General features: G+C 39.7%; 1 protein-coding gene across 1 annotated transcript in view; it reads right to left on the reverse strand.

Moving 5' to 3' along the window:
• LOC306861905 (forkhead box protein P2-like) overlaps positions 1-16,027 on the reverse strand; it is a 98,768-nt gene that overhangs the window by 81,961 nt on the left and 780 nt on the right. The window contains exons 2-3 of the mRNA XM_079404387.1: positions 8,948-9,012; positions 8,463-8,527 (exon numbers count right to left, since the gene is read on the reverse strand). The gene's annotated coding sequence lies outside the window, so the exon portion shown is untranslated. The remainder of the gene's footprint in view (positions 1-8,462; positions 8,528-8,947; positions 9,013-16,027) is intronic.

Genomic DNA, 16,027 nt, shown 5'->3' on the forward strand with positions numbered 1-16,027 from the left:
AACGATTAAATTTGCATTTAATTAAACATATATGAAGGCTAATTATATAAATAAATGAGAGATTGGTCTGCTAAAGAAACATCAGAGGAATATTTTGTCCAATCCTCCCCCTTATTCCAGCTCTAAATCTATTGATCTGTGAAACACAGTACTCAAGGGAGGAGATTCACTTAATATTATACAACTAATCATGAGATGAATAATGATTATACCATTTGGTAATTAAACGTCTTACAAACCATTTAACTCACTGTATGTTGGAAAGGGCCACCGGAGGTCGAAGCCATTGTTTTTTTCATTTTTAGTTGTGAATCAAGGGAGCGAAAGGGGGGGTACCAAAAAAATAAATTATGCTATGTGACACAGCGGTGAAAACACGTTGATGGTTGTTAGCGGTTATGCTGCTAATCCTCTATGCTGTCAAGGCAATGAAAGGAAACAATTTGAGCAGGGAAAAAAGCCACACAAGCACCTCTTTCTCGTGGTGAAGTGGATACATTTTATATTTAGAAAGCTCATTAGTAGACATATGCGTGGAGAAACAGCAAATATATGCACAAACTTGTAAGTGTGTGTATATGCTGTGAGAGAGCCTTCTTGGCTGTGTGTATCACAGACTCTGATCAACACGCAGGTGCACAAGATGCATGCTAAAAGCCAATTTGCTGTCAACAATTCCTTTCTTATCCCTACTTAAAGGTAATAATTACCCTGCATTAGCGCTGTCAGTTTGTTGTCGAGCACGAAGGGCGGTCTTGCGAACATACAGTGTGTTTGTACACGCAGGGTCCAAAATGAACACTCCCTGAGCGTCAAACACAACTAAGAATTGGATATGCTTGCCAGTTGGCTGAAAAATTCAAGAAATGCAACATTATTTGGTTTTAATCCAACTGTGAGAAAGAATCGCGTTGATTTAATGGTGCGTTCAAGTCATGTCGGAAAGATCACACTTACGAGTCAAACGAACATGAACATCACCACAATGTCATAATTGCAAGCCGGGGGCTCAGAACTTTCTTTAAGCCTGAATTTCCAAGTTAGGGGGCGTCATTAAGAAAATACAGGGGATGTAATAAATGCATCATGTGTATTGATGGTAAATTTGTTTATTTGCATGCACAATTACAACATACATATATAATGATTCAAATTACAGCACCTTCATGAAGTGAATAAAAACAAAGCAAAAACACAGATTTTATTCATCATCTAGTGAAAGAGTTATTTTTTATTTTTTTTTGTAAAGAGGTACATCGTTATATTGCTCGAACCACAAATTTGTGGAAATTTAAGTTTATCTAACATGGTTTTATGGTTTTTGCTTCTCCAAAGCTCAATATTGTGACATTTCTTGCAGTAAGCCCCCATAAATGAAACCATGAGGAATAAAATCACAATGCCTCTGTTTATTTAACAGGTGGCATTACAGGCTAAATTCATTATTTTTAGTTTAAAAATAATGCAAAATACATTTTCACAGCCAGCGAAAAATAACAAGTAGTAATATTTGTGAATTCACCAAATATCTAGTAAAAAGTGAATTTTGGAAAAACAGTTTTCCTTTTTCCCCCAAACTTCCCTCATAATTACACTAGATTACGGAAGTAGCATATGTTTTGAAAACTTTGAAGCTTCACAGTTTCGCAAGCAGTGTGAAATAATGGGTTCACCCGCTATCCAGTAAAAAGTGATTTTTGGACCCTGCGTGTGAGCGCATTAGTGCATTATACAACGCGAGCACACGCAGACACACTCAAAAATCGCTCTTATGTTCTTGTATCATTCATAATACTTCATGCTTTGCCTGCGACCAGTCAAAGGAAACATTGAGGTACTTGAGATTTTATTGAACGGCAGCTTGTAAACGTCGTTGCGAGGAAAGGCGTGTGTATTAAAATCCTCTAAAAGGCATTGAGCAGGGCTGGAACGGGGCTAGAAATCCCAACAATGGTTTCCAGGAGGGCAGTATCACGGAATGCAAAAGTCTGCCGTGATGAGCGTGCGAAAGATTAGAGATGAACTCCCCCCTCCGCCATTTACATAATGTAAAAACTCTTTTCTTTCATTCTCTCTTTCTTTCTTCCTCTCCAACTATTCACTAAATAAATGAGGAAACTATCAAAGCGTCGGGATGTTTGATAAAAGACAGACAGAGTGGATTCAGAACGGCCCGGCGCTCTCCACAATACACACGGCGAGTGGCAGCATTCAGAGGCAGCCGACTGAGGAAGGGCTGGCAGAATATTTATAATGGAGGACAATGCTAATGTATTAGGGTGACACCTATACCTCCTCTAAGCCAAAGGGAATCACATTCTAACGCTGGCTTTATCTTTCGAGGGAGAATGCTGCGCTGGGAGGAGGTTTTTTATAAAAATTTGGACAAATGTAAATGTATAGAGAACGTGGATGATTCTTCACGAGGTTGAAAGGGAACAAGGACTTTATTGAATGTGACTCGTTTTGTTCGGCTTCGGTGTTTAAACCTGCTGTTCATTCAGATAAAGATGCAGTCAAAAGACTGACAAACATGTTCGGATCGGTCCGAGACAAGGCCTGTGGTCTCTGTTAACTGCAAAATGCTATTAGGACATCTTCTCGCTTATCTAATTCAGATTTAAACTGTAGTACAGTTACAGGTTTAGAAGACAATTGACTAAATTTTCAGAATAAGGCATGTATTTTTAAAGTTGCTTTAGAAGTGAAGATATTGAATTTTGCAATTCTACAAAATCAAGTTTTTTTTTGTTTTTTTGAAAACATACCGACATACATATGACTTAATATCATGTCTTTAAAGTCAGTATGTAATGGAATTCACAATCAATTTTATTGTCACAGTGTGATACACTTTTTTGTCTTTATTTTATTTATCAGGAATTGACTGGATTATGAAAAGAGGATGCATCACAATAGATTGAATTTATACCTTAAGATGGTAACGCGTGTCATTTTATGATATTGTACAGCATTAAACTACACTATGTGGTGAAAATCCTTCTGTGGACAGCATAAAACATCAAAAACATCTCTGCGCCTTTCATGAAATTACTTGTGTAGTACGAACAAGCTGTAAAGTCCCTTAAAATTACTAAAAAGAAAACACTGGATTACATCAACTGACAGCAATGACTGAGCTCTGTGGTATACAAGTCAAGTATTTTTACAAAAAAAAAAAGTCATTCCTTAGAAAGAGATTTAAATTGAGCCGTTTGCGTTCTCTCAGGCCTCTCAAAAAACATTGAACTTGTGAAATGCCTAGCTTTCCCATACCTCTAGAAAACAGCTCATCCCAGGCATTCACCTGGAATCTATGAACCAATCAGAGGAGCATCTGCTCACCGTGTGCGAGTGTTTTCTCTAGATCATTCTGGTCTATTTCAGTGAATTCTCATAAGGCAACCTATTTTATTTACTTTATCTTCAATAAAATGGTTCAGTGAGCATTAGCAACTTTGAGACATGAGTTTCAATCAGTCCAGTGGCAGCACTGTCAGCCTGCATCCATCTGTGTATGTGTGTGTGTGTGGTGCAACATGCCCCAGACAGACAGGCAAGACAGAGAGAGCGAGAGAGAGAGAGAGATAGAGAGAGAGAGAGAGAGAGAGAGAGAGAGAGAGCGCGAGAGAAAGTCATCTAATAACATGGGAGCAAAGCCATGAATGACAGAAAGAAAGAGAGAATTAAGTGATGAAAATAGGTCTGGAGAGAGCAGGAGAGAAATATTAGGATGGGACGAGAAAGAAGATAAGGGAAATGAACAAAACTCATTTTACTTACATGAAACTTAAATACTCGATCAACAACATCTGTGGAATTCATTTTCATTACATTCATTTTGAAATTCAACTCAAATTGGCCCCCAGTTCATAAAAGCAACCCAAAATCACAGTTACAGCAATGCATCTGTCCATCCATCCATCCGGTCCTTCAAACTTTAAGGCTTTTTTAGACAAACTTTCAAACAAAACCAACATTCAAAAGTTTTGTCTTGTCTTTTCTATTAAAAATGACACTTTGGTTTTAATCCAATTTCTGTGAATTTCCAATAATTATATTCTATATCCTAAGATTCAAATTCCAATTCTGGATCTTATTTGTTACTTCAATTCAAATTCAAATTTTAATTTATTTAAACAAATCAAGAAACTGAATTAGTGGTTACACTTTCAAACAAGGCGTTTTGAAGTTGACTGCACTACACTACACTCAAGATTTTTACCATAAGATTTTTAGTCTAGATTTTTTCTGCAGTAATCGCCAGGCCAAAAATGCTGTCGTTAGAGCTTAACTTAATTCCTCCTCACCAGCCGGAATGATGGAAAAAGTATCTGGCTCTTTAAGAGTTTCATTTAACGGGACTTGAAGGAAACAGCTGGAGAAGTACAAGAGGAAAAGAATAGGGAGACAGACAGGAAAGGAGAGTGAAAGAGATTTGAAAAGCCTTCACAGGTGAGGTGGGCTGAGGGACGCCCTGTCTGTTTGGTCTCTCTCGCAGAAGAAGAAGGGCATGTTTATGCAGACGGAATCTCTCTCACATGACTCCCTCTGGCTTCAGCACTCAACATCACTCAACGAGCCTCAGAATCAGGTAGTGTGACCACAGAATTGGCCCAGAGGCATGGCTTTCATGAGAGAGGGTTACAAAAGTGAAATGTGCGCCATGGAGAGAAATCAGAGACTCTTGGATTTGGCAGCACGGTCGCTCCGACACATACATTCCAGCCTTAGACGGACATGTGACCCGAATCGGGTTGCTCTCGTCCCAACAACAAACAGTTTCACCATCTATCAAAGCAGGTAACCGTGACACAGTTTGATTGTACAGGCGTGTGGTTTGTGGTGGGGAAGCCAAATTCCAGGCTCTAGTACCTCTCCTTCCGCAAGATCACTTTTCAAGCCACGATCAAATTATTGTGAAGAACAAAGCGGTGGGCTTGTATCTTTTGTAGTAAAGCTTTTCCTGTGAATGAAGCCAGACAAAGCGTTCAAATGGAGAAAGTATTTCAAAACAGCGCTATCAAAGCGTTGCGGGGGAGAACTCTGTTAACGTATTAGATTTCTGTCTTCCGACGAAAATAACATTAGCTGTATATATATATAAATTAAAAAATGCGAGAAATGCATTGAAATCCTAGAATTCTTGTGAAGAATCGCATTTTATAAAACACACACAAAAAATAAGACCAAGTTAATTTAATCTAATTTACATTTAAATGAATCCTTTTTGTGGCCAATTATTCACATAATCTAGGAGTCTTACAACTCCACAGGAGGCCAAAATCCTTCATACTCAGTTGGTTCAAAGCCTCTAAATAAATTGGCTGCAAGAAACCAATGGCAGTTTCCATCGCATGTTTCGTGTCATAATCCTAGTTTAGTCAACTCAATTGGAGTTGATGTGACAATTGTCCGAACATAAGTTTCTAATCTGACTCGTGGTTGTTTAATACACATTCTTACCAATGAAATTGGCAGAAATTGGTAATTGGACTCACATTCTCGTATATTCAATCTGCGCCCATTCATTCCTAATCCACCCATGATTATTCTACACCGCGATCCATTTCATGACCGCACGGGGAGTATACCGCAAAATATACCCCAGGCGGGGGACGAGACAGCGTGAGACCAATGCATTGGCCATGATCACCTGCAAGCAAGCGTCTGACTAATTCCTGCCACCTGGACCATCGGGGTCAGAGTTGTGTCAGACCGCTCTGATGTCAAAAAGAGGGTCTCGTTTCACAATCATCCCACCACTTGGAAAAATTCCAGTGCTTATAGCTTCTGCACATCAGAATTGCTGGGCATGTTTTAAGAGACTAAAAAGACCAGTAAACCAAGCAGAAATCGCAGTGAAGGACACTGACTCTCGGCCCATTCAGACGGCTGATTAGCATAGCACTCCTGCTGGATCAATAACCTCATTGACTCAGTCTGTCTCCTCTATCAGGAATGATGGCAGACTCTCTTTTGTAACTCTATTCTTGGGGCAACTGTCCATTCTCTACAAACTCTGGCTCTATTTTTCTATCTGTCTCACTGTCTTTTGGGATGCGAGTAAATAAAGCTGTCTAGATGCCACTGAGAAAGATTAGCATGTAGCTTTTCACTTTAGCTGGACCTGAATGCCTGGAAGTGAGGGAACGAAGGCGCCACCGTTATTGCCAGAGTTTACTTTGCAAACCTCTTATTATCACGTTTAAGAAAAAAAGATGTGTGAATGGGCAAGACAAGGAGCTCAAATTTGCTCACAGCATGGCTTTATGAGCCCTTTCCCAAACCAAGCTTAACGGGAATATGGAAACTTGGGCAGAATCCAAAAAAATCCTTCTTTCTATTACGGAGACAAAACAATGAAGCGAAGAGATTTTAAGAAGAGGAAGACCAGAACCATGAAGTGAACCTCAGATGGCCTCAACTTTTTTTCCCATCCATCATAAAAAGTCTTAAGTTTAAAATATTCGATCGAAATGGGGGATTGACCAGTGACCTGATCTCAGGAGCTGCTCGGGTTCTGGGGGTTAATGGGGGATAAAGATTAGGAGGAACCGGGCTTTGCTTCATCTCCGTCCTCAACCACCTTCCAATTCCAATCCCAAATCAGCCACACAATGAGACATTCCAATAGAGACAGAGCCTGGTTTCCTTTGATATCCTTCTGAGCTCTCGGCTCCGAGTGTCCAGAGCAAAGCCCCATGGAGGTTACTCTCAACTCTGGGGAGTGGAAGAGCTCTCGCTGAGCCACTTTAGATGGAAATGACAGGCGTTCTACTAGAACAAGAAATCAATTTTCAAAGCGAAGAACATGCTAGGCCGTCCAACCGAAGAGTGAGCAATGCCATCCCTCGTCTTTAAACTCGGGTGAGATATGCGTAATTGCTGTAGATTTTATAATGTGTGTGCATTGGCAGTGTGAAGTTGGGCGGCAATTATACTTTTTTACGCACTGATCAGAGGACTTCTGTTCCAGAACAGATATGCTTTAAGAGTTCATCTTTGAAGATTTAAGTGGATACTCGTCAAATTAAAAACTAATATTCAAATCTCTTTAAGGTGGGGAGAGAGGAGCTGGGCTTTGCTTAGCCTTGTGAGGCAGTGACTTCTGGGGATTTCAGCCCCAGCCTGAAGCCAAGCTACCCAACCTCTTCAGCAAATGCAAACTTTAATCAGTACCGCACCTCAAAGGCAGAGTAATGGCTTGGAATAGCCTTACTGATGGACAGAGCCGATTTGAGCGCTGGACTCCGCTGAGTTTAGCAAATCGGCAGCAAAGTGTGGGCTGTTATTGCTAGCGCAACGTGAAACTTTCTTAGCTCTTTCCTAGATCAAAATAAAATAAATTTTATTTGGACTGGTGGTGGACGAGGAGACACCACCCCTCACAATGTAGAGCGCTTTGAGTGCTTAGAAAAGCAGAAAAGCGCTATATAAATGTAATGAATTATTATTATTATTAAAAAGATATTAATGCAAGTGCATTGACTGGTTCATCTCAAATCACCAGTAGATTAGGTACTTACCCATCTTCTAAAGCTTATATATATATAAAATTAAGTGCTGATTATAAATGAATGAGGATACAGGTTGCCATTAAAGTTTCAGGGGACCCTTCAAAAAATGTACTTCATTTTCACTTCTACATACTTAAACTTCCTTTGTGATTAAACTTCACGTTGCATCTAAAGGCACCATATTTTAATAGATTCCACCCCCCCCCCCCCATTCATTACATGTAGAAGATTGGCCAGTATATTCAACATTTCTCCTACTGTGTTTCACAGTTTTTCATTTTGAATACCATTTTTTTTTTTATCTCTTTAGAACAAAAATTATAATAGCAACTGAGTACCTACAGTGGCTAATATCAGGACCCTTAAAAAGACAACAAATCTCTTGCTAAAATTATCAAACATGATGTGAACTTGCCCTCGGCATGATCTGCTTTGAATAGATGCAGGTTTCTCTCATTTGCCCTTCGCAACTGTAGCCGCCCGTCTGGCAATGTCTACATTGCTAATGATGGTGACCACAACCTCCACATAATCAGCGGTCACATTCTCACAGACGGTGGGATTCCTTATGCGTATTTGTCACTTACTTGGTGACAAAACCATCATCAGGGCTTCAACGAAGGGCCAGAGGGAGCCGGACAACATGCTTCAAACCTTTACCTCTTGGGTTATGCACCACATTACATTTATCTTGACTTCAACTGCCATTAACGTGAAACCCCATAACCGTCGAAGCCGTCAGAAACTAAGTGGACTCTCTCAACTATCATGATGCATCAAGAATCTTTAAGAGGTCCCCGGACTCCTTGTTATTAACGCTCCTCTCTGGATGTGGTTGATGGAATATATAATGGAAGTGATTTTTGAGAGGACATATCAATTATGGCTGAGACAGACAGACCGAACATGCAAATTAGCACTTTAAAGATTGCTTTTACTCACCACTTTTGCCTTGGTTTCAGAGTACTCCTGCTGCGCTATGAGCAACGGCCATACCAGGTCTCATCCTGACCGAGACAGAATGGGAAACGTGTAAACATACATATTTTTTCCTTGATGCATGCATTTTTTTTTATTACCTTTTTAAACGCTATAAATGTGGTAAAATAGCAAAAAAATAGCAAAAAATGACAGTGTAAGCATGTTGTCAGTGATATTTAAGGAGACTAATGACAGACAAGGTTTACTGTTTGTGTCACGCGAGTGTTTTTCATCTCCACGGCAAAATAATTACAACAAAGTCTGTCACACTCCATCAATACGACAGGTCAATCAAATAACTGGATTTGGGCTCGTTTCACGTCAACGTGCCTCAGTTGTGTACGATCATACTCTAGTTTTTTTATCTCGTTTTCAAAGAGTGCATCTGCCAAAAAGATGAAAGTGTTGACAGAAGTACAAGAGAAGCTTGTGTTTTTCGATCTTACCCTGAGGGGAAACTTTCAGTTGATGTCCGTTGCTTTGGGAGAGCCGAGTCCAAGTATGAGAGAATCTGTCAAGAAACAAACAAAAAAAGATATTATACCTTTTTCAGAAAGCAACATTTTCAATTGTAAATTTTTAAACGCACTTCGATACCTTCGTCTGAATTTCAGACTGACACACATCACACCCAGAATAATAATATGCGTCAGAAATGAGGGAAAATGTTTTGCCCCCGAAACAGCTTGCCATGCCTGGCAGTTTAAAACTAACAGAGTATAAATCAAACTTTCCATCAAGGCTTCTGCTGTTTTTTTGCTGACACTCACAGATATGTTCAACTAAATGAGCGTGTGCAGCTCATTTCACCTCATTTTTGAAAAAAACTGCAAGCTGTAACATATTTCTTTTTTTTTTTTGAAGAGTACAGTTCACTTGTGAAGCTACAATATGGGACACACACACACACACACACACACAAACCAGCCGAATGGCTTCGGATTCTCTCTGTCCTAGAATTCCAAAGACCCCTGTAGGCAACTAACAACTTCAGGATCCTGTGGAATGTGCTCCCTGAACTGTACAAAAAGAGGGGGTTTGCTTAGGAGAGCGTTTCTGCAAACACAAACCCGCTACTACTTTAACCGCCTGTGTTTGAGGAGGTGTTACAAACTGAGACTGAGTATTTGGAGGAAATAGCACAAACTGTCTATTAGCCAGAGTATTAAGATACACATCTTACGCACTCAATTACACGTGCACGTATATGCTGTTCATAATTCCGGAAGTATGCTCGGTTTAGGAGCACAAATAGTGTATATTTAAGCTCACTTGCTCAGTCAACATTTGAATGAGAGATTTATTATCAAAATTAGATTTAAGACCGTTCTGTCTGTGCTTTTTGCGCGTGCACTTGTACACAAACTCTGGAAATGAAATGCAATATAAAAAGCTCAGAATAATCATTCTGGAAGAACGTTAATGTCCCGTTCATTCCCAACTCATTTCCAGTTTGTGTTAATACCGCGATGTCTTTGAACTGTGAAAACTCACCTTTTAAATGGACTTTTCCGATGTTATTAGATTGCATGACCTCGTGGTGACGGGTTTACACAATACCGGACCCGTTTCAATTTGAGATCTCTAAATACTATCAAATTATATACACACATACTGCATTAGCAGAGGTTGTCCTAATGCCACTGTCTGATATTTACATGAAGCCTGGCGTTAAAATTCGCGATAAACTATTTCAAATCAAGGGCAGGAATACTCTCCGGCCCCTCTGCTGGGTGTGCAGATGAAAGAAGACATTATGCGAACAAGTCAGATTACAGTACACAATAATTTTTTACCTTTTCAAGTAAATACCATTCCCGTGTTAGGAGGTGGAAGCCACCGTAATATATTTTGACTGAGAGCCGAACGGCCCTTATCAGCGCTAGTCAAGCAATTCAGGCCCCCCGAACAAAGATGAGTCTTCAAACTCCCTCCATTCATCAGCGGACGTGTAATTACCCCCGGTTCACAGTCTAGACGTTACCGCTTTCAGGGTATTTAAGATCTCCTTTGCAACATGCAGCATGCTTGCGTCCGGCCCAACGTTAAATCTGCGGCAGATAAATTAACGAAGAATGCAAGTAAAAAAAAAAAGAAGCAGCGCGACCACAATGAAAAGAACTTTATCCTCCCTGCTGCTAAATGAGATTTCTTTGAAATGCAGATCAGTGGCGCTAGATTAGTGAATTTTAGCTGCTGTCAACATCATAACAAAATACAAATGCGATTGTTCGTCTGGGCCTTATCTCCTTGCTTCCATCTGCTTCTTCCCGTATTTACTCGGGTCGATTTACTATGCAGATCTAAATAAGACGCGCTCGTGGCACAATGGCTTCTTAAGCTTCTACATCAAGGTATTTGAGAGCGCCGTCACATGAAAAGCTGCCCCATCAAAGACACATCCCTAATGAACTTCCCTATCACAGAGGGATGGCGTGGCGCTCCGGAGAGGCTCGTGGAGAGACGCTAAATCACAGGAAGGATACCTCAGCGGCCCGGGGAGATTAGCACACCACGGGGACCCTCAAACAGGAGGCCGTCCGAGCCAAACCCAGGGTAGCTTGCGAATCAACAGCCAAATTAAAACACCCAGGTAGGGGAATAACAGCGCAAGATGGACGCTTGTAACAGTGCAGCACACAAAGCTGCATTTGCCACAATGATGACAGTAATCTTCAAAGCCAAGGAATAACCTCTAATTTCACGGCATATTTGTTGCATCCTGCGTACACAGATGGGATTACAACTCAAATCCCACAATTTACCCCAGAAATGGGTGGAAAAGTGCGGTGGACGAGAGAGAGGGAATGTATATGAGGGTTCGAAGATGCATTTTGGATTAAAATCGTCATGCACCAGCGGTTTACAGAGGGGGGCTGGGGCAATTAGCCCCAGAGGCAGCGCACACACGGGACCGGCACATGTGGCTCAGAGTAGGGCTCTGACATCACGGCATGATGAGAAGGCAATGGGAATACGGCAGTGGGGGTTGAATGGAAGCGTGTGCCAGCCACGCGTGTGCCAGGTTCCAGCTTCCGGAGAATGAAAAAGACCAAGGGGGGGCTATATTCTCCACTGGGGCCCTTTCTGAAAACATCCTCACATGGAAGCAGCATCCAACGGCCCTGCGGTCATGCGACACAAACCGCAGTTGTCTTTTACGTATCTTTCCCTCCTCCCCTCACTGTCTTCACCCTGCCAAGTGGGCTCGATGCCAGTCGCATTTGCAACCACAAGGGACTGTTGCCTTTTTTTTCTTGTTTAATGAAATGACAAAACAACAGATTTACATATGCAGAAACAGGTGTTGTAACAGGTTTGACTCCTCTTGACCTAAAACGTGTTGCGTGGGGGAAAACAGGGGGAAAAAAACAAAGGGGAAAAAAAGTTTATTAACAACAGCTGCCTGGAGGGTGTTTAGGCTCTGATGGGCATTCAAATCTACACCATCTGCCCTGCTGGTTGCCAGAAGTGACAATCTAAATTAAAAACCACTCATCAAATATCATAAAAATAAACTATTGTATTGCTGTGGCCATATGCTGTAAGTGGCCCTATCAAAGACAAAGAGTGAGTCAGAGGGAGTATAATTAACCCTCCACAGTCTAAAAGATATCCCTGAGCACCAAACACAAGAACGGCACACACTTTCCCACAGGCCTCTGAACACACACACTCAGAGTCATAGCTACAGTTCAGTTCAGAACGGATGCTTGTGTTTCAGTACTCAAAATATGATTGTGCTATTGATTCATATTGGTGGAAATTATTAAATTTACTACATATGAGTGTTAGATCAATTTAGAGGCTAGAATATCTAAATATAAAATCAATATAAACACCTCAGAATAAATTACTGTGGAAATATCGTGATATAGTCATGGAACCAGAAGGAAATACCGTGGTTTTTGATACATACTGAACAATTAACATATTCATGATTTATGCTAAGTATGTAAAAGAAAATAACATCAATATTAATAATAAAATCTGATTATTCTACACTAACCCTTACAAAAAAGCTACTCTAGTGGAACCATGGTACACTGATGGTATTATACTTTGATATTTACCATGGTGCTGAATGATTACCATGCTCATGATGAATCTAATCTAATCTAAAACTGATAATAGATATCAATAATAATATCTGATTTCTTCCTTAACTCTTACAAGAAATGTGGCAACATGGTAAAAAGGTATTTTGGTATCTACCATGCTACTGAAAGACTAACACAATCATGATCCATATACAGTACATTCTAAATTTGTGAGATCACTAATAAAATAACATAAATAGCAAAGATAAAATGTGAATTTTCTGCACTAATTCTTACAAATACCATGGTTTTACATGCCATTCAGTTATTTTGAAGAATACAATGGTACATGTCCACAATAACAATATTACTGGTCTAAAAAAACTAAACAAAACATTGTATTACTGTTATCACAGCCAAGCAAATATGGCAATACCAGAGTAGTTTTGTAAGCATAAAAGATATTTTGCTACACAAATTAAATGTCAAGCACAGCAATCAGGAATTCCTTTAAAACAATAGAGAAACATGAAGGTCAAACACATTAACTAATAACGTCTGCTCAGTAACTCAACAACAACTAAGCAAAACCAAGAAAACAACAATTTGGGCCAAAGAATCAAACTAAAAATATTCACTTTGCCCTTGTCAAAGACAAAGGGAGCATTCATTTGCCCTGTTATTATTTAGAGAGGGCAGGAGGAACAAACCTGAGCCCATCGTGACCCTGCCACAGTGTTGCAACTTGTTCTAGAGCGATGCCAGCAGAAGGCAGCACCATATGCCCGCAGCCTCAGGCCCGATGCTCTTTCTGCAGCCTAATACGCCTGTCAAGAGACGTTACGGTCACAAATCCTCTGTTTTTCCACAACGTGTCTAAAATAAACAATTTTTTTTCATGCTCACAGAATTGTCCTCAGAGATTCCACTATGAAGGTCAGTATTTGGACAGTATCTATGTTTTAAAGAATTTTTTGATTATTTTTAAAAGAAATATCATTATATATATATATATATATATATATATATATATATATATATATATATATATATATATATATATATATATATATATATATATATATACACACAACACACACACACACACACACACATCTTTTCATTTAATTTTAAATAAAGAATAAAAAAAAACACTTCTTTTTTTAATAACCAAATAATGTGCAAAAAAACATGCTGCATAGCTGCTGCAACTAAGCCTAGTGTAAACAGCAACACACAAACTAGCATCGAGTCGACTTCCTCACTTCCTCTCGTCACAGGCCACAGGCAAGTTTGGTCCGAGTGGGACTGACCTTGCCGTTTACTACAAATGACGCGACCCTTCATCCACAACGACTGGGGTTTTAAGTCAACCAGAGACTAAAACGCTCAATAAATCAGTGCCTTCAGCCAACGAGATCCTGTCATGCCTTTAAATTGAAAAAAAAAGGATGACAAAACATATCAGCACTGATAATATCAGCTAAGCATACAATGAATAATTTCAAGGGCATTTGTACTAAGATAAGATGCTTGTGGGTGATTTTATTACCTCTCCATAAAGGTCATGTGATATTGTTAATGTGAAAGAGCGTCGTCACAGTCAAAAGACTAGAGTTGGTGATTATATACCATGTTTAAGGAAAAAAAAAAATCAAGCGAAAGGTCTAGAGCATTGCAACCTCAGACTGCGAAGAAACATTCCATTAATCAAAACATTAAACATTTAAATTCATAAAATAAGCATTAAAATGACACACAGATCTTTAATACAACAAAAAAGCATTTCTTATTTCTAATAGGTGACCTCAGAGGAAACACTTAGTATCTTAGTTACTGAACTGAAGCACACCAAACGTCATTAGGATGATGTGGATAATTACAGCACATAAGACCTCTTAAGCATGTAATACGGTCTTTTATCTGGAGAAGTCAATCTCTGCAAGGCTGACAGCTAGCAGCATATGATCCCGGTAAACAAATACTTTTACGCGGCACCAAAGTGCCATTAAAGGCCAGAACTGTCAACACAAATTCCACTCTTGTGAGAGGAAAGGAAAGGGAGGAAAAAAAAAAAAAAAAGACTTGATCACCTCTGGTTGCCTTAACATGCATAAAGGTTGTCATGGAAACATTTCTGTGAAGTTAACATGGATACAAACAGAAGCCTTTCCGGCTTAATTGCCATTAGAGTTTTATGACCCTGTTTAGAGATGTATATTAAAACACACACATGGTAATACGTTGCTAATGTGTATGAGAACTAACAAAAAACCCTCAAAACACCTTAAGTTTAAGTTCAGATGGGCATTTTTTTGTTTGACACCATACGAAAGAATTAAACTCATGATTTCAAACAATGAAACAGTCCCACCCACATTTCTCTCGATTCGAATAAAGGCACAACCTAGAAGTATTCAGCTCGCAGTGGCATCTTAACAAATGATCAGACAAATGATTTTATTTTACTCAAATGCACACACATTAATCTTAAAAGGATATGTCTTTTTCCTTTTAACGCAAAGCAGTGCATTGCACACACCCCAGCCGATGATGAATGCCATAATCAGGCTGTGACTACAAAAACATCGGGATAATTTGAATTTAGGCCCCTCTTTCCTGTCGCGGGTCAGCCGTGCCTCCCTCCCTCCACGTGTCGTACGTGAAACATCACACTCATTGAAACACTGCTAATTAAAATCACCTGGGAAGAACTGCGTGGGGCTAACAAAGGGCCGGGCTTCACATTACAGAGCACGTCTGGAGCTGCCGAGGTGTGTGTGTATTTGAAATTTTACTACTGCTATTACGGCCTCTTTGAAGCGACACAGCGTTGAGTGACGAAGCGGCGTGATGCACACCTGCACTTCACCTGCACAGCTGCCGGAGTGAAACTAAGGTGCTTCTGCAACCAAAACTCTCAGAGCTAATCACAGCCATGATAGGAGCTGTAATACTATACACCTTGTTTAAAAAAAAAAGAAAAAAAAAAGGTAAGTGTCACGTACCCTATTGATTTAGTCCCAGATTCCTTGAACCCACTGAAACTGCACTGGCAGTAGATGTGGCTGAGTCTTAAGAGGAGTGCTGTCCATTAACACTCCAATACATCAACCTTACTATCCTGACACTCACTGCTCCTGTGAGCAGCTCTAAAGCAATGAAGATTTCACTCCGGATTATGGAAATGGAGCAAGCAACCACGGTAAGATTAATGTTAACCTTGATAATAATAATAATAAAATCTACTATACATTATTTACTATCTTTATTACTACACACACACGTGTGTGTGTGTGTGTGTGTGTGTGTTACTTCTTAAATACTATATATAATAATATCACTTTCTATACAGTATTTTTCACACTTCGTGACAATCTGATAATACTAAATTTCATGCAAAAACACAAACACATTCCAAAACTAAAAAAACGGAACAGCCAACTCCAGGAGTGCATTAAAATTAATAAATGAGCTCTTTTCTTT

Source organism: Barbus barbus (genome assembly GCF_936440315.1).
Source record: "Barbus barbus genome assembly, chromosome: 42".
Taxonomy (NCBI): domain Eukaryota; kingdom Metazoa; phylum Chordata; class Actinopteri; order Cypriniformes; family Cyprinidae; genus Barbus; species Barbus barbus.